Here is a 17,621-nt window from a genome sequence, read left to right on the forward strand (position 1 = left end):
TGTCTCACAGGGTTATTGAGGATTCAGTGAGATTGTTGCTGTTCAGTCGCTTAGTCATGTCTGACTCTTTGTGACGCCGTGGACTGCAGCACACCAGGCTTTCCTGTCCTTCACCATCTCCTAGAACTTGTTCAAACTCATGTCCATTGAGTCAGTGTTGCCATCCAACCATCTAGTCAAAGTTATAGATGTGAGAGTCGGACCATAAGAAGGCTGAGTGCCAAAGAATTGATGCTTTTGAACCGTGGTTTGAGAAGACTCTTGAGAGTCCCTTGGACTGCAAGGAGATCAAACCAGTCCATCCTAAAGGAAATCAAACACATCCTGAATATCCATTGGAAGGACTGATGCTGAAGCTCTAATACTTTGGCCACCTGATGCAAAGAGCTGACTCATTGGAAAAGACCCTGATGCTGGGCAAGATTGAAGGCAGGAGGAGCAGGGGTCAACAGAGGATGAGATGGTTGGATGGCATCACTGACTCGATGGACATGCGTTTGAGTAAGCTCCAGGAGTTGGTGATAGACAGGGAGGCCTGGCATGCTGCAGTCCATGAGTTCGTAGAGTCGGACACGACTGAGCAATTGAACTGAACTGAGTGAAGTAATACTTACAAAAAACCTGGCACAGTGCTGGCGCACAGCAGGAGTTCAACAAATGAATTCTATATCCCAGCAGACGTGGCTATGACATGCACACCTACACCCTCCTGCTTCACTACTGCAGTATCAGAGAAAAAGGGCCCCAGGGGAGAATGGCTTTTTGGTAACATGTGAATGGGCCAGAAGCTACTGCTTCCCAAATTGCTGAATCTCCCAATCCTTCATGTGCCCCTGGGGTCCCCTTCTCCTCTGGGTGCTCCATCTGTCATTCAGTCCCTCTGCCTCAGCTCTCTCCTTGTGATGAGGGAAGCCACCAGCTCTCCTTGACCAAATGCAGACCCCGGCTGCTTGAGCAGCAGCCCCAGCCCCATCTTCCCCACCCCCCTCTGCAGGGCCTCCCCTCCTCTCCTCATTTCCTGAGCTGAATAGGAACTAGACGTTCCCTTCTGTGCCTGCAGGCCTTTTAACTCGCTCTGGAATGCTCTTCCATTCGCTGCTGGGGAAACTCTTAATTACCGTCCATCGTCAGCTCAACTGTCACCTCCTTTGTGACATCCCTGCCCTCCGTCCTCTCCCTCCTCCAGCACCAACCCCAGCTGAGCAGCAGCCACCGGGTGGCTGCCTCCCGGGCCTGAGTTTCTCCAGGGCAAGGGCTGGGCCTGCTCCACCCTGGCTTCCCCTGCACCTCACACGGGGGTTGGCACATGATTGGTGCTCAATAAATGTGGGTTGCGGAGAAGGCAATGGCACCCACTCCAGTCCTCTTGCCTGGAAAATCCCACAGGAGGAGCCTGGTAGGCTGCAGTCCATGGGGTCACCGAGGGTCAGACACAACTGAGCAACTTCACTTTCACTTTTTACTTTCATGCATTGGAGAAGAAAATGGCAACCCACTCCAGTGTTCTTGCCTGGAGAATCCCAGGGAAGGGGGAGCCTAGTGGGCTGCCATCTATGGGGTCGCAGAGTCAGACACGACTGAAGTGACTTAGCAGCAGCAGCAGCAAATGTGGGTTGGAGGTAAAAGAACAAGTAGTGTGACTGCCCATGCCTGGCAGTGGGGCTGCCCTTAACAGGAGGCTTCCTGAAAAGGGACAGCCCCCCATTAAAAGGTGGCCAGCTGGGGCTCTGATGGGGGAGATCTAACCCCGCATCTAGACTACATGAGCAGTGGGTGACAATTAGAAGGCGGATCTGCACGTGCCTATTTCAAGCCATGGGGCCAGGGCACAGGGTTTCTGCCAATCACTGCAGACCGTTCTCTACCTTGCACCTGCATCAGGAGTAAGCAGATGTGAAGGGAGAGAAGAGGAGAATTAACCATCAGGAACACTGGCAGTGTTAGGGCAAGCTCTGAGAGGCTGGCATCCTCCACTCACTTCACAGGCGAGGACACTGAGGCTCAGAGGCGACTCACTGGCCCAGAGCCAGGCAAGAAGCTGCACAGAGCTGAAACCGGAGCCAAGATGGTCCCACTCTAGAGCCAGAGCTCTTTTCTTCCCAAGATGCTGTCTTCTGCAGAAATCATAACAGCACCCAGAGGGAAGAGGAATGGGGAAAGGCTCACACTGAAAGGCTGTGCGTGCACATGCATGCCTGTGTGATATTTCCCCTTCATCACCAATGAAGAGAGAATGGATTGAGGAAGGTCTGGACAACCTCTCCTCCCACATGTCCAGATGCAGGTCAGGGGATTTCACACGGGGTTCGGGGTCACAAGGAGAGCCTCTGAGCAGCTGTCACCATCTCCAAGTACTGGTAGGGAATGGCTCTCTCAGCACAAAGACGAACAACCCAGGGGCTTCAGCCCACGCTTGTTTCTATCCCATGTTTTCTTACTTGACCAAAGTCTCAGCCCCAAAAGGATGGGCAGGAAGTGTGGGGAGAGGGAGGGAGCCCTTCAGGGTGAGAGGAGAGGGGGCTCCAGACACAGGGGTGAAATGAAGGACAGAGCCAGGGGCCAGCTGCTTGGACGAAACCAGCCCACCTCAGATTTCAGTACCTTTATTTTCTATCAGAAACATGTGATCTGGAAAATCTTGAGACTCCTGTGTGTGTTTTTTTTTTTTTTTGCATGTGCACTATCATTTTTTAAAAAATGTTTAATGCTCCTTTTCAAAAATCTACTCTTGTTTCTGTTGAAACTGACAGGAAATCAGGACTGTAGGCACCTAGTTAGTGCATGGCTGGGGGCGCGGTCCCGCGGGGACTCTGCAGTTGAGGAAGGGTAGGACACAGAGAGGGGGAGACGGAGGACCGCAACCACACCAGAGTGAACAGCGACCGTGGAGTGTGCCAGCTTTCCTTGCACACGGGAACTGCTTCAGGTCCACATCAACTTCATGGGCAGCCCCAGCGCCTGAATTCAGAGCCAGGGCCCTGCAGCAGCTGGGCAGTTTTCACAGGTCCTGTTCGGGTGCCAGGAGGGCGGCTGGCTTGCCTCCTGCTGGAGTGGAGGTGCCATGGAGCCTGTTGTGACCGCAAGATCCTGACTCCAGGTGCAAAAGGCGCAAGGAGGCAAAAGCAAAGCTGGCAAGTTAAGGAGAAAAGAAGACCTCGAGGGGCCTGGTGTGGCAGGGTTAATTGCTTCTTTCCTCCAAGAGAGATTTCATGCCACGTTGAATAAATAAAACACTACGCAACTGCAGAAGAGAGGTTCCGCAGCGCATTAGATACCACCACACTCTTTCCCGTCTGTCGGTCGCCATCACGGTGACTGATGACTTATCAGAAACCACACTGACATTTCCAAATGAGATGTTTTGATAGAAGTGCCATTCAACAGGGCCAAAAAAGCCAGATATAACCTGAATGTAAATGAGGGACATCTGTCACCTTTGTTTCACCTATTTAAAGGTTTCTTGTCTGACAACAAGATCTCCAGGAGAGAGCTCAGGAGAGGGGGGCAAGAGAGAGGTGGATGGGAAGATGGGCAGGTGAGAGGGAAGGAATACCACAATCCTGTAAGAGCCCAAAGGAAGAGGAGGCCCGCCCCCGGGAACAGCAGGAAGTCAGGGCAGCAGAGGCCAGGGGACGGCTCTGACTTTCATGCTGAGTCACTGGGCGATGCAGCACAAACAAGCAGCTGCGAAAACCTCGGCCTGCACTGCCCAACATGGCAGCCCGCATGGCCACTGAACACGTGAACCGTGGCCAGTCCAGACTGAGAAGTGCAGTACGCTGCCGTCCACGCCAGCTTACACAGGTTTAATGTGCAGAAAGAAAGCAAGTACTAGCAAATCTGTTACTCCCATTATATGTTGAAATGATAATCTGGGCTGATACACTGGGTTACACGTTATTAGCATCACCTGTTTCTTTTCACATTTTTAATGTGGCTGTTGCTGTTCAGTCACTAAGTCATGTCCAATTCTTTTGCAACCCCATGGACTGGCCCTCGGGGCTCCTCTATCCATGGGATTTCCCAGGCAAGAATACTGGAGTGAGTTGCCATTTGCTTCTCCAGGGAATCTTCCTGACCCAGGTATCAAACCTGTGTCTCCTGCATTGGCAGGCAGGTTCTTTACCACTGAGTCACCTGGGAAGCCCTTCATGCGGCTACTCCATATATAAAATGCGGTTTGTATTATATTTCTATTGAGGAGCAATAGCATAGACTGCGGTTTAGAAAGATGCAGGTCCAGATCCTACCTCCATCACTCACTCAAGGCTTCCCCTTCCTAGTCCTAGGTAGGAGCCAGGACTGAACACTCCCCAAGTCTCATCACTAACTAGCTGCAGGCTTTTCCATTGGCCCTCTCTGAGAGTCTGGGAAACTGTTACCCCTTGGCACCTTGGTTTTCTCAGTGTAAAATGAAGGGTGGGCCGATGACTTCTGAGTGTGCCCCAAAGCTCTGTGACCTACCTAACTTCCGGGCGCCTGTTCCCTCACCTGTCTTTGAGAGGGGCAAGCAGCAGTAGCGGAGGGAGGTGCAGTGGTGATGTTCCTGACCTCCTAGGGTAGCCTGATGTGCTTGCGTCTTGTGGCAGACACCACGGCTCTGGGCTGGGGTCTGGACCGGGGGCACGGTGCTGAAGCCCCCACATCACCAGCGTGTGCAGCCTGGGCTGTGACCAGCCTCGTGAGCCCAAGTGGGGGATTCAAAGTGCGTTTAAAGAAGGTGGGGGAGCATCAGAGCATCGCCTAGTCCCTGGGGAAGCAAATACCCTTCCTAGAGCTGGGCCAGCTCCCAGATGCTGCCCACAGCCAGCCCCTCTGCTCTGCTGAGGCACGCACCTCCCAGGCCAGTGCAGGAACAAGGATGAAGACCAGGATTACCAGGGGCACCAAGGCAGGAAGGGGGTGCTGACAGCAATCTGAAGATCTCGGGTGAGCCAATACTCCAGACCCCTGACCAAGTCTGGCTGGGGTCCAATGCTTTCTCTCTTTGACCCTGAACTCCAAGGCCTTAAAGAGCAGGGGAGAGCTCTTCTCACCACATCTAGATCAAGCAACCTTTCATAGAGGGTGGGCCGCGGTCCTCTTACACCAGAATCAGGTTCAGGGTACTTACTAATCCTGCAGATTCCTATGCACACCCAGACTTCTGGAATCACATTCTCTGGAGGTGAGACCCAGGAACCTGCGAGCTGAACCCACTCTGGAGGTGGTCTTTGACAAGCACTGATGGAGATCCCAGTCAGGGTCAGCCTAAGACTTCCGGGTTGGGGAGTGCCCTCCCTGCCCCCAGCCTGGAGCAGGCTGCATTGGCCCCATCAGCGGGTGAGCGGGGGAGGTTCAAGCATAAGTGAAGGACCAGATGTGCATCGCAAGGGGAGGGTCGCTGCACCCTCTTGTTGCAGCCGTGTATGTCAGAGCTGGTTCCCACCTGGGGAGCGGGCCATGCCGCAGCAGCAGGGCCGCAGTGGGGATGTCCCAGGTGAAGAACCAGCCATGCTGATGTATCTGGCCTCCCGTCCTCAGGGACAACAGGCCGATGGCAATGAGCTCTAAGCGCCCTCAGAGCAGAAGGGGTCCTCACCTTCCCATGCCTTTCCCTCAGGCACAGGTAGGGACGGGAGAGGAGGGACCTGGGCTGGTGGCCCAGCCAAGCCAAGAGGGGCAGGAGCAGGAAACGACCCAGGGCTGGGGCCGGCTGGTCTGGGCGTGGGCAGACCGTGGGGAGCACGCAAAGAGAAGGCAGCAGAGGGGCAGTCGCCTGTGTCTCCCTCAGGAAGAGGTGACGGAGGGGCCAGGGCAGGGGCCTCCCTCAAGGCTGTCCTCAGCTGCCAATGTGCCTGGCACCATGGAAGCCTGGGAGAGGATGCTCTGAGAGATCCCTCTCTCCCCCGACTCCCAGTTTCCACCTCCCCACGAGTCAGTGCTCCCACCAAACTGAAGGATGGCACTCAGATGTGGGGCTCCCACCAGGGTGCACCAGCAATACCCGCTTCCTCTCCTGTGGCACCAGCGGTCACCTAAGGGGCTGCATGGCTGCCCACTGCAGCGCAGACCTTCACCTGCAGGCCTAATGGGCTCAGGTCATGGGGGTGGCGGCAGCCTGGAGCCAGGCTGCTCCTGAGGAGCCCGGGGCCTCCCTCCAGCCCCACCGGGTCCCCATGGTGGGGGGCCCCGGCCGAGTCTCCAGAGGGCACCGTACAGACACCAGAGCCCAGCACCCTGGCTTCAGGAGGGAGGAGAGGGTTTGCGGAAGGCCAGAGAGAGAGAGCCTGGAGAAGGCAATAGCACCCCACTCCAGAACTCTTGCCTGGAAAATCCCATGGACAGAGGAGCCTGGAAGGCTTCAGTCCATGGGGTCGCTAAGAGTCAGACACGACTGAGCGACTTCACTTTCACTTTTCACTTTCATGCATTGGAGAAGGAAATGGCAACCCACTCCAGTGTTCTTGCCTTGAGAATCCCAGGGATGGGGGTGCCTGGCGGGCTGCCGTCCATGGGGTCCCACAGAGTCGGACACGACTGAAGCGACTTAGCACAGAGAGCGCCAGTGGCAAAGCCAGGATGAGGAATCCAGATTCCTGACGCACACCTAACTCCACAGGCAGCAGTGACGGGAGCTCAGGGTGCTCTGCGGCAGGGGTGGGGCCAGGGACCAGGGCCCGCTCCCTCACCTGCTGCCAGTCAGGGTCAGAGTCGGTGCTCACTGAAGACTGGCCCATCGGAGGCTGGGGACCCAGCGCTGAATGGCTCCACACACGAGAACCACGAGGCTGAGAGGTCCTCGAGGGCAGGGAAGGGCCTTGTTGGCCTTTGTGCTCCAGCGTCTGGCGTGGTTCCCAGCACACATTGACACTGACAGGTGAATGAATGTGAGTGAATGAATCAACCCAGCCAAGAGGGGTGAGGGGCTTGGTGCACTCAGGACTTCGCACGCGCCTCATTCCCTGCATCTGTGAGGATGCCAGGCATTGTGCTGGGGGCAAGCCAGGGGCAAGAGAGCAAGGAAGCGCCCGAGGAGACAAGAGGCAGACAGGTAAGCAATAAGGAGCACGGTGGTGTGCGCTCCTTCTGAGGCCAGGCCCCTGAGTGACCTTGAGCAAGTCCTGGTCTGTGCCAGCCCTGGTTTGTGCAGCAGGAGCAGGGTTGAACTGAATGATGCCAAGTTGCTGACACCAACCCAGTGACTCTCCCGGCTGCGGAGAAGCACAGCTTCAGCACAGGAAGAGTGGAGAGGGTGGGCAGGGGCATCCGGCCTGTGGGAGGGAGAGGCTCCCGGATGCTGGGTCCCCAGAGACCGCACGCCAGAGGTAACTGGCTGTGACAGAGGAGCAAGCTAGCAGTCAATTCTGTTCAATAAAACTCTGTTCGTTTAGGAGCCGCGTAAACAGGCAGCTTTCCTGCGGGCCCGAGGCACTCTCTTCCTTTCTCCTTCAGCCAGCCTCTGCTCGGCCCAGCCCCGGCCTGGGCCGGCCACCAAATGGCCCTAAGTCTCTGGCGCAAGGCGGACAGCCAAGGGTTAACTGCCTGCCCAGGTGAGGGCCCAGGGCCCGGACAGCGGGAGGCGGAGGGAGCGGGAATCACTTAGCCTCATTAGTCCAAATTAAAGTCAGGAGTGAGATGACAATTACAATTTGCAGTGGGCTAATTGTTTTCCCTCAGAAGCTGATCGTTGTGCAGATGGGGAAAATTAATTGTTGGAAGTCCCAGGTGGATTGGCTTTGAACCCAGCCGCTGCAGCAGTCCCTGCCTCCTCCCAGGCTGGCCTGCAGTCTTCACCACCCCTCGGGCCACCAGCTAGCTTGAGGCTTCTGCCCTCTGGAGTCCTCAGGCAGGGAGACACTGAGCATCTGGGGGCTCCGGGAGGAGGAGGGGGACACTGGCAGAGAGGCTGGGCTGGTCAGAAGTCAGTGCCAAGGGCACTGGAGCTGCGGGCGTCTCCCTGCCGGACCTCCTGCCATCTGCTCCGTGGGGGGCAGGCTCTGAGAAGCCTTGTGCGAGTTGCAGAACTTGCCCTTTCCACCGGGTGTCCAGCAATCACTATAACCATCGAACAAACTGTGCCATGCCTACCGCACACCAAGCACTGGAAAGGGCCGGAGACACTGCAGGGAACGGTACCGATGCCGTCCTGCTCGTGTGGCACTTGCATTGGGAGGAGAGGGACACACGGTAAACGGAGAATAAATACCTATGCAAGCAAGACACCTGCTAGTGGCGAGGGCTCTTAAGGAGCGTGGGAATCAGGATGCCCTCTGCTGCTGCTAAGTCTCTTCAGTCATGTCCAACTCTGTGTGACCCCATAGACGGCAGCCCACCAGGCTCCCCCATCCCTGGGATTCTCCAGGCAAGAACACTGGAGTGGGTTGCCATTTCCTTCTCCAGTGCATGAAAGTGAAAAGTGAAAGTGAAGTTGCTCAGTCGTGTCCGACCCTCAGCGACCCCATGGATTGCAGCCCTCCAGGCTCCTCTGTCCATGGGATTTTCCAGGCAAGAGTACTGGAGTGGGGTGCCACTGCCTTCTCCAAGGATGCCCTCTAAAAACCCTGAAATCTGCTGAATCCGTTACCTTTTGCACAGCAAAAGGGACAGTGCAGATGTGACTACGGTTGCGGACTCTAAAGGGCAGTGACGGGGATTATTACGTGAGGCTCACCTGGTCACAAGTCCCTATTACGCAGGAGTTTTGTCCAGCTGAAGTGGAGGGGGAGTCCAGGCACGCAGGGACTTGGGGTCCTGTTGCTAGTTCGGAAGCACAGGAGCTACGCCCAGGGCTGAAGAGAGGCCTCTGGACACTGACAGCCAGCACGGAAGAAGGGACGTCTGCCTCACGCCCGAAAGGAGCTGGGCTCCACCTGCCACCCGCCTAAGTTCACAGGTGGGTTCTCCTAAGAGCCTCCAGATGCGGCGTCCAGCCTGGCTGACAGCTTGATTTTGGCCTTTTGAAACCTGAAGCAGAGAAACCACGAGAACCAACCCAGATGGACTGCTGACATACACGCTGTGAGACAACAAATGCATGTTGCTTTAAGCCACGCAGTTCGGCGTGGTTTGTTCCAGGAGCAATAGAAAACCAACCCAGGAACAAAACAGGATTGTGACTTGGTGGTTCTGTATGCTGGGGTCTGGGAAGACCTCTCTGAGGAGGGACTCGTGGACCCAGACCCGAATAAGGAGGGGGCAGCCGAGGACGACGACCAATCTGTCCCCGGTTCCCAGCTTTAAAGTCCAGAATCCCCAAAGCCCCCAGTTCCCAGCAAACCAAATGGTTGGTCACCGGGAGGCAGAAGGGAGAGCAGGCGAAGACTCTGGGGTGGGGCTTTCTGGTGACCCGGCACAGAACGCATCCCAGGGGAGTCAAGGCAAATACCAGAGCAGGTGACCCGGAGCGGCTGGCGGGCTCATCTCGGAACACCGTCCTCCCTGCGACGGCCTGGTCCAGCCCTCTCCCGGGCGGCTGCCCTCGCCCTTGCTCTGCCGCCTTCTTCAGCTGGCCCCCGCCAGGGCCCAGGGGCCCAACTGTCTGCCACCGCTTCCCCAGAGGGTGCAGCACGCAGCCAGCGGCTCAGTTAGTTCAGTTCAGTCGCTCAGTCGTGTCCAACTCTAGCAGGGCAATTCTTCGAGGCGTCTTTAATTAGCAAGACAATGAGAAGCTGGGAGAAGGGAAGACAGAGGTCGAGGATGGCTTCAAGCCCTGTCAAAACGTGCCTGGGGGAAGGAAGCCTGAGAAGAGAGGGAAGAGGACTCTAAGAGGCAGCCCCGCCTTCACACAACCCCATCCTCAGCGGGTTCCCGCCAAACACTGGAGGCAGGCGGAGAGCCAGAGCTGCGTAGTAGGACAGCAAAAAAGGACCTCAGCTACAATTCCGGCTCTTTGTCGCATTAGCTGTGCGATGTCTGGCAAGTTAATTGTTCTGGGTCTCGGTTTTCTCCTCTGTACAATTAGAGTAATACCTACTTTGCCGGCTGGTGGTTGTAAAGATGAGAGATGTCAGAAAGTGCCCCACATGGAGTAGGTACGGGATAAATGGGAGCTATTTCAATTATGAGCACTGAACCTCCCAACCCTAATCCCAGCCCCCTGAATCCATTTCTCAAATCAGAGTGCACCCAAGAATCAGTTGGAGTGCTTCTTAACATGCAACTATAAGTCCCTGATCGTGCAAGCCTGGGGGTGGGGCCCAGAAACCTGCAGACTGAACTCACTTCTAAGCGGGCGATTCTGATGCAGGCGGCTGGGTCCACACCTGCTATCCCACGTGGTCCGGCACCACACTTATCTCAGAAGTTGCCTCCACAGAGGGAAGGAGCTGGCTGGGAGGCGGAGGAGGCGTCTGCCTGGGCAGCCTCCACACCTAAGTAAGGTGAGTTGGTCCTCAGCCTCCTGGGATGCGTGTGCTAAGAGCCTCGGGTGGTCAGCGCTCACCTCAGTCACCTCATTTTGCTTCCCGGCTTTTCAGTGGAAGAACCAGAGGCCCAGAGTAGGAAGAGACTGAGCTGTAAGATAAAAGCTACGTGACCACTGGTCCCTCTCAGCGGTGCAGTTCTGTGCTTGGGGAATTATTACTCCAGGAGTTGACTCCACTGGCCCCCGGTGGAGGATGCCCAGGGCTGACTACCTTCCTTGACCTGTAGTCAACTTCTTTCATTTCCAGGCCAGCAGATCTGTAAAACTCTGATGCTGTCCCTACTCCCAGGTCTCATTCACTTTATGGTCTACGTTTGGTAGGAATTCTGTTCTTTCCTATTTCTGTTTTCCTCCTCCCTTTCTCGTTCCACAGATTCATCCAGGCTCTGATTCTGTGCCTGCTCTCTGTGGGCACTAGGGGTATACACGATAGACAAGAGCCAGCCCTTCCCTGGGGAAGTTCTCAGCCTAGCAGAGCAGACAGACAGACAGACGCAGGTCTGATTCAGCCCCAAAGGCTGCAACATGTCACAGGTGCGCTGCAGTGGGAGTAATGGAGGGGAGAGCCAGCAGAGGGACTCCTCTCTGCCCTCTGCGCCTCGCTCCTGCCTTCCTCTCTCAGCACGAGACGACACGTACGTAGTCACGTAGGTGCGATATAGCATTGTTATTGAAAAGTGAGGAAAACACATGGAGAAGGTTTAAATAATCTCCTTTTCCCCCTCCCAATTCCAACTAACCGATACTAATATTTTGGTGCAGGTCCTTCCAGGCTTTTCCTATGGCAGCAAACATTCTCACTGCTTCTTCCTCTGCCTGGGTTTCACGTCGTCTTTCCTGTTTTGGTGGGGCACACGAGCAAGTTACTTGTTTGAACAAGAGGTGAGTTTCTTGACAATTGGCATGCTTGAAAATGTCTTAATCTCCATAATTAATTGATGGATTGACTGAAAATATAATTTCGACTTTAAAAACCTTCCCTCCTGTGTTTGGAGGAATCTTTCCATTATCTGCTGGCTGCCAGGGTTCTGTTGAGAAGTCTGCTGTTATCCTAAAGCCTGTAGAATCTTCATTTATCACCAATATTTTGAAATTTTAAAATGTGTCTTTGTGAAGGCCTTTTGTCACTAATTATGCTGGCCACCTAATGGATTCTTGTGATCTGGAAAGTAATCATTTTCGTTTAAGAAACATGAAATATATTTTAAGTTTATAAGAGTTCATTCTTGTTCTTTATATTTTCACTGTCTGCAAATCACCCAAATGTCCATCAACCGATATATGGATAAATAAAATGTGAAATATCCATACATGCAATATTATCCAGCCGTAAAAAGGAGTGACATACGGATAATGCCACAATATGGATGAATCTTGAAAACATTATGCTAAGTGAAAGAAGCCAGACCCAGAAGCCGCATGTTGCATGATTCCACTTAGGAAATGTCCAGAATAGGTAAATGGACAGAGACAGAGAGTAGATTAGTGGCTGCCAGGGGCAGGGGGAAGAAAGAATGAGGAGTGATTGCTTTCGGATGTGGGGCTTCCTGGGGATGATGAAACATTCCATAATTACATAGTGGCGATCTGACCTTGTGGATACCACTAAGACCCACGAAACTGTTCATTTTTAAAGGACCAATTTTATGGTATGTGAATTATCTCTCAAATTTTTTTTTAAAGGATGCTTGTTCTTTGGGCACAAAAAAATCCTCCCTTATTTCTCTGAGGATTTCAATCGTGATGGTGGTGGTGTTTACATTTTCTTTTGCTCCCTGCATAGTTTACGGTCCTCAATTTGTTTTATGTTTATTTTGGCTAATGCTTTTTTATTTTGGATGCCTTCCTTAAAAATCTAGTGGTGCTTGGCCGATGGCTCGTATTTACGAGTGAGGCATCTGGAAGCTCTGCGTGCATGTGTGGATTTCACCAAGGGAGGTGTCAGTGGAGCCCCCCAGATGCCACTGTTTGCCCAGTCACTGGCATTCAGGGAGCCAACAGGGAGAACAGGGCAAGGGGGTCTCCCCATTTGGCTTGCGAACATTCAGCACATGCCCATTTTTCAATAACCTGCTTCGTCTCCACCCACGCTTATAGCCGTGTTCCCACGCCAGCACTTCTTGGGTTCAGGCTCTCTGGAGAATAGTGCTCTCCAGGATGCTACTTGGTGGTGAAAGGGTGAGGAATCACTCTTCTGCTTCTGGCCCTACTCCTTACCCTATCGTCAGATGCCACTGATTTCTGAGCCTGTCTGTGGTTCAATGGCGGGAATCTGTCCATTGCTCATTGGCCTCTCCATCGGGGATCTCTAGGTTCTACCTGCTCCATCAAGCCAAGTCAGTTAGCTTCTCAACTTGCAAAGCTGCATGGACATCACCAGTTCACTTTGGTCTCCTGCCCCTTGCCCTGTGGGCTTGCACCCCTCCTCTGCTCTTGTTTACATGCGGCCGCAGAGAGAAACATGGATGAGTTCAGCCTACCCCGTTCCATCACCGTCCCTCTGTGCTATCTGCTGTGTGAAAAGCAGTAGACACTTGGCATTCTCAAGTTTATCAGAAAGTGGCTTACACTGCAACCAGCAGCCGACATCTGACATGAAACAGTGCGTGGCCTTGACTTGCAGCCTATTGAGTCAGATTCAGGGAAACCTCCCGGTAAGCTGAGAGTTAGGTAACTTTGCCCTCATTAGCTATCCTCGTTACATTTCTCAGCCATATGTTACTGTGCTTTACGGGGAAAATTATAGGGTAGTTTTTAATCCATTGATTCATGACGGGCTATGATGTCTCCCTTGAGAAGGTCAAGGGTCTAGTGTATCTTTGTCACTATAGAAACTTGTTCCCTGGTGACAATCAGGCTTAATTAAAGACATTCACAGTGGTAGGATGCACATCGATTCTGGCTCTGATAACGGGCAGGGAGCAGTCCCTGGAGAACTGGCCATACTCAACCTCACGGCCAGTTTCACCCTTCAGGGTATCTCCTAGATCTCCTCTCTACACGGGCACCTCACCCCACCCTAGCAAGGGGCCTGGCTTGAAGCACTTCAGCTCAGAGAATGCAGAGGCAGAGGGGGAGTCTGTCTCACCCACCAAGATTGGATCATCCAGGGCCTCCTGGAACTGCTCCCAAATCCAGCCTCCCAGCACTTCTGCTTCATGCTAACCCAAGCAAGGGAGAGTTGGCTCAGAGTTCTTTCTGTGGCCACCAGTTCTTAACTTTCAGAGTGAGGAAGAAGAAAGGAAATGGATGGTTTTTAAGTTACATGTGTTTGTTTGGCTTTGAACCCCAGACCACAGCATATTTACTATGAATGAATAGGGTTAAGTGCTTACAACAGCCTGGCTCCTGGTAAGTGCTTTACAAGTGTCTGCTACTGTTATTATTATTACAAAAGCTGTATTTAGCTTACATCCATAAGAAAACAAATTTGCATTCCCCGCCTCTCTGCAACTCTGCAAGCTCGGAAAATGTGTAAGGTCTCTCAACCCCGGGATTGAGAACTCCTGGGTCTTTGACTCCTCTTCACAAAGAGCAAGTAAACGATCCTCCAAACATTTTGCTTGTTGGTGTTCCTCGTTCACTAGATCGGTGCTCGGACTCCCTGTCACCTCGCCTGGAACCAAGTAGCTGCTGTCTGTAAAGCACTGGTGAGCTCTCCCGGCTGCCCCTTGCAGTCCAGGGGACAGGCAGGCCGCCCCTCCCAGGCCTTGGCCTGCTTTGTACCTCAGGCTCCAGGACGTCCTGGGTGGCTGTGGAGCTCGGCCCGCTCCGTCCCCGCGGTGTGAGCTGACCCCCGCTCTCCTGCCCATCCCGCTTCTTCCTCCCAGTGTCCCCTCCCTCTGCCAGGCATGTCTTCTTGCACTTGCTGTCTCTGACCCATCCTCTCGCTTTCTCTCTTCATGTCCCCTGGGCTGGGAGCCCCACAGGGCTCTCTACTTTTACAGTGTGAACACTTAGCGTGGGGCTGGGCGCACAGATTTTCAAAAAGTTTTTTCCTTCCTTTTTTGGAATAATGAGCTCTTCTTTCTGCACGGTGCGATTCGGCATCTGCTTTGTGTCCCCTGCCTGTACCCCCTGCCCCACCACCATCTCACACACGCTCACTCCCTGGCTGGCTTCCTCTCGAAACCTCTCTGACCGCCCCTCCGCTGGGCTGGGAGCGGAGGAGCTGGTCTTCTCAGCACGGGGGAACCCTGCGGACCTCGGCGGGAGGGAAGGGCCTGAACAGGCTGCACAGCTCCGTGTGTCAGGACTGATACCTACTGATGAGGACTAGGCTTGTTCTGTGCAATTTCCATCTCATTTGTCTTTTCATTTGTAGCTAAAATTGGCCAATTTTATCTGGAGTGTGCCTGGACTCTGGCAATCTGCACACAGCAAATGCGTGTCCCTAGGAGCTGTGACAGGGAGACGGCAGGGGAACAGGCCTGGGTCCTCTGGAGGCACAGTGCTGGGTCCTGGGCCTCCAGAAGCACTAGAGCTTGAAGGATGGTGACCAAACATGACACCTCCAAGGCCTGGGGTGGAGGACAGGGAGGAAGGTGCAATGAGGGGGGGTTAGGGTTAAGCTCAGAACAAACTTGGGGTTTTTCCCCCCTTTTTTCTTTGTTCCTATCTCGAGGGAGAGAGTAAAGTACAGGCATTCTCCCTGGTTAACCTGGCCTTTGGGGGTCAACACACAACACGTGTGGAGTGCTGTGTCCCGGGGTGCCCTGCAGGATCTGGACTGCTCTGATGCCGGCGGGGAGGCGGCCTTCACGGACCCTCCATCCTGCTTCTGCATGCACGTGGGGATTATTCACTGGACGGCTTCTCCCCAGCAATGCTTTGACTGTTGCTGCCTTTCCTCTAGGCAATGCAACCAGTGCTCTCCAAATCATACCTAATTAGACCAGCAAATCAGTGCACTCGAGTCATCACCGCACTCTCCGAGCACAAGTGGAAACGCTGTTTGGATTATCCGACAAGGGGCATGTTGTGTCTGTTGGTGTTTCCTTGGATTATCCACTCTGCTTCCCGCCTTCCGTCTACTCCCTAATGGAGAGGCAGGATGCAGCCCCCACAGGCCGGCATTCATCTTCCCCGCCTGACCCTCTCACAGGCTATTTAGCCGTTGTTGCAAGACCAAGGAGGGGAGAAAAATGAAAGCAGGGCCCAGAGAGCAGTGAGGGCAAGTGGGACTCTTAGAACCGGATCCACTGGTAAGTCAGGACAAGAAGAAATGACCTCAGCCTTTGAGAGGTGGAAGACTCCTCAGATGGCAAGGCCAGATGGATGGACCACCTGGCTGGGCTGTTGGCAGGAGGAGGCCAGGCTGGGAAAGTCTTTGGAGAAGTCTAGGAGCCCAGGTCCCAGGAAGTGAGGCAAAGATTACTGGTGTCAATGCCACCCCATCTTAATGAAAAGATTAGCAATTTTCCCTACCCTCCCTCGTTCCTTTCCTCCCAAAGCACTGCAGGAAGAAGAGAAGCCAGCAGACCAGCCGCGTAGCAGACAGCCTCCCTGGCCCGCTACCTGCTGCCCAGGCACATGCTGAGCGCCCTTTCCCAGACCTGCTTCTCCCTGTCCGCTCCCTGTCCTCTGACGGGGCTGATGGGCTGGGCAGGCGCTACCCCCTGTGCCCCCCCGCGCTGGGCCTCCGTCACCACCTCGCCCAGCGGCCCGTCTTCTCTTCCTTCGCTCCGTCTTAAGGAGAGGGGTTTTCTTTCTTTAAACACCAACCTCATCCCTTCCCACCTCCAGGAAACTCAGCCCTTCACTAACCCTCTCTCCATCTTTAAAACCAACAATAAAAATGCCGTTTTGGTCTGCTCTTCCTCCTAAATAGAGGCTTAGAAAAGTGCCCTGTGAGCTGCTTTCCAGTCTCACCATTCTTCTCAATCTGGCAGCATTTTCTTCGCTTTCAGCCTCCAGGAACCCTTGACGGAATCAGCCACTCAGCAAGGAGCCCTTTCTCTGAGGAACCCTCTCCCCGTCTTCCGTGCTCCCAGTTCTCACCCCCGTCTAGGACCGGCCTCCTGCAGGCTCTTCCCCGCCCTCCTTGGCCCTTCCCTGGTCCCCCCCTTGTCACACTGGCAGCACCACCCCGGTGACCACCAAGTGCTGTGATCTTTTCTCTCCACTCAGTCCCTAAGCTACCAAACTCTAACTCGAGTCCTTCAAACACTGGCCCCAAATGAGACACGCCACACCCTCTCCCCGGCGTCGGCGGAGCCCCCAGCAAGCCATCCTCCCAACACCCAGGCTGCCTCTCCACCCACCACTCCACGCTCTTGAGGGAGGCAAGCCAACTGCTCCTTCGAAGTGGCCCTGACCGCAGAGAGTGGTCATGCTTTCCTGGGGGGTCTGAGGACACCATCCCAAGGGGCCTGCAGAAAGGTCCCAGTGGCTCTGCAGTCTTGGTCTGACTCTGTGAACTTCACGCTGGACCCACACTTGCTTTTCTCTGGCGTTTCCTCCCTGAGCCTCTGAGTCAAGGAGGAGCTACCCCCGAGAGGCACACCCACCGGGTTGACCTCCTCCAGGACACTGTCTCCAGTTAACAGCCTCTTTTTTCCACCAACCGTCACTGGTGTGGGGGCCTGCACCATTTAGTTTGGTGTTTAAATCACTGCTTTGAGGCTGGGTCAACACCATAAGCAGTTCCTTGAGGGCAGGGCTCACCTTTTTGTTTGACCCTCCAACACGCACCCTTGGTGAGGACTTGACTGGACTCCTGGAGGAGGGATGGCACAGGGGCTTGAGCAAGCCCGTCCCTTGGGTGCCGTGCCCAGGTGGAGACAAGTCCACCTTGCGGGGCCCTGCCAGTCACTTAATCGCATTTGGCTCCACACCTGAGGCTTCCAACTGCTCCACAAACCCTCCTTAATTAATGCCCCTGCTGAGGGACAATAACTCCGGTCCTCTTCGATGGGCAAAAATGCCCTGGTGGCCTTCTTGGCTTAGGGTGGGTACTTTCAGGACCCAACCATGGTCTGTGCAGCCTGCACCAGCCAGCCTGCCTGGAGCAGCTGAGAGGGCGGGGGTGACAAGCAGGAGCTGGAAGGGCCTCTCTCCATTGTGCTAAAATGAGCCACCTGCAAATTAGATGCAAAATACCACGCAAATATGGCATATATTAATTTGGAACCAACAGCTTTGGGCATTTTAGGCAATAAAATGCCAGCCCTGTATGTGATCATATTTACTGCCCCAATTTTCCTTTTCTGATATT

At 54.3% G+C, this 17,621-nt stretch overlaps 1 protein-coding gene across 4 annotated transcripts in view; it reads right to left on the reverse strand.

The window, feature by feature from the left end:
- Positions 1–17,621, reverse strand: part of LRRN2 (leucine rich repeat neuronal 2) — a 61,254-nt gene that overhangs the window by 21,230 nt on the left and 22,403 nt on the right. Inside the window, exons 1-3 of one of the 4 annotated variants that reach the window (XM_070767779.1) lie at positions 10,204–15,822; positions 9,368–9,720; positions 8,654–8,946 (exon numbers count right to left, since the gene is read on the reverse strand). The exons of 1 other annotated variant lie outside the window; for it this stretch is intronic. The gene's annotated coding sequence lies outside the window, so the exon portion shown is untranslated. Of the gene's footprint in view, positions 1–8,653; positions 9,721–10,203; positions 15,823–17,621 lie in introns of those variants that run through there. 2 more of the 4 variants (XM_070767777.1, XM_070767780.1) reach the window with 2 other exon arrangements.

This window comes from Bos indicus, chromosome 16 (assembly GCF_029378745.1).
Source record: "Bos indicus isolate NIAB-ARS_2022 breed Sahiwal x Tharparkar chromosome 16, NIAB-ARS_B.indTharparkar_mat_pri_1.0, whole genome shotgun sequence".
Lineage (NCBI taxonomy): Eukaryota > Metazoa > Chordata > Mammalia > Artiodactyla > Bovidae > Bos > Bos indicus.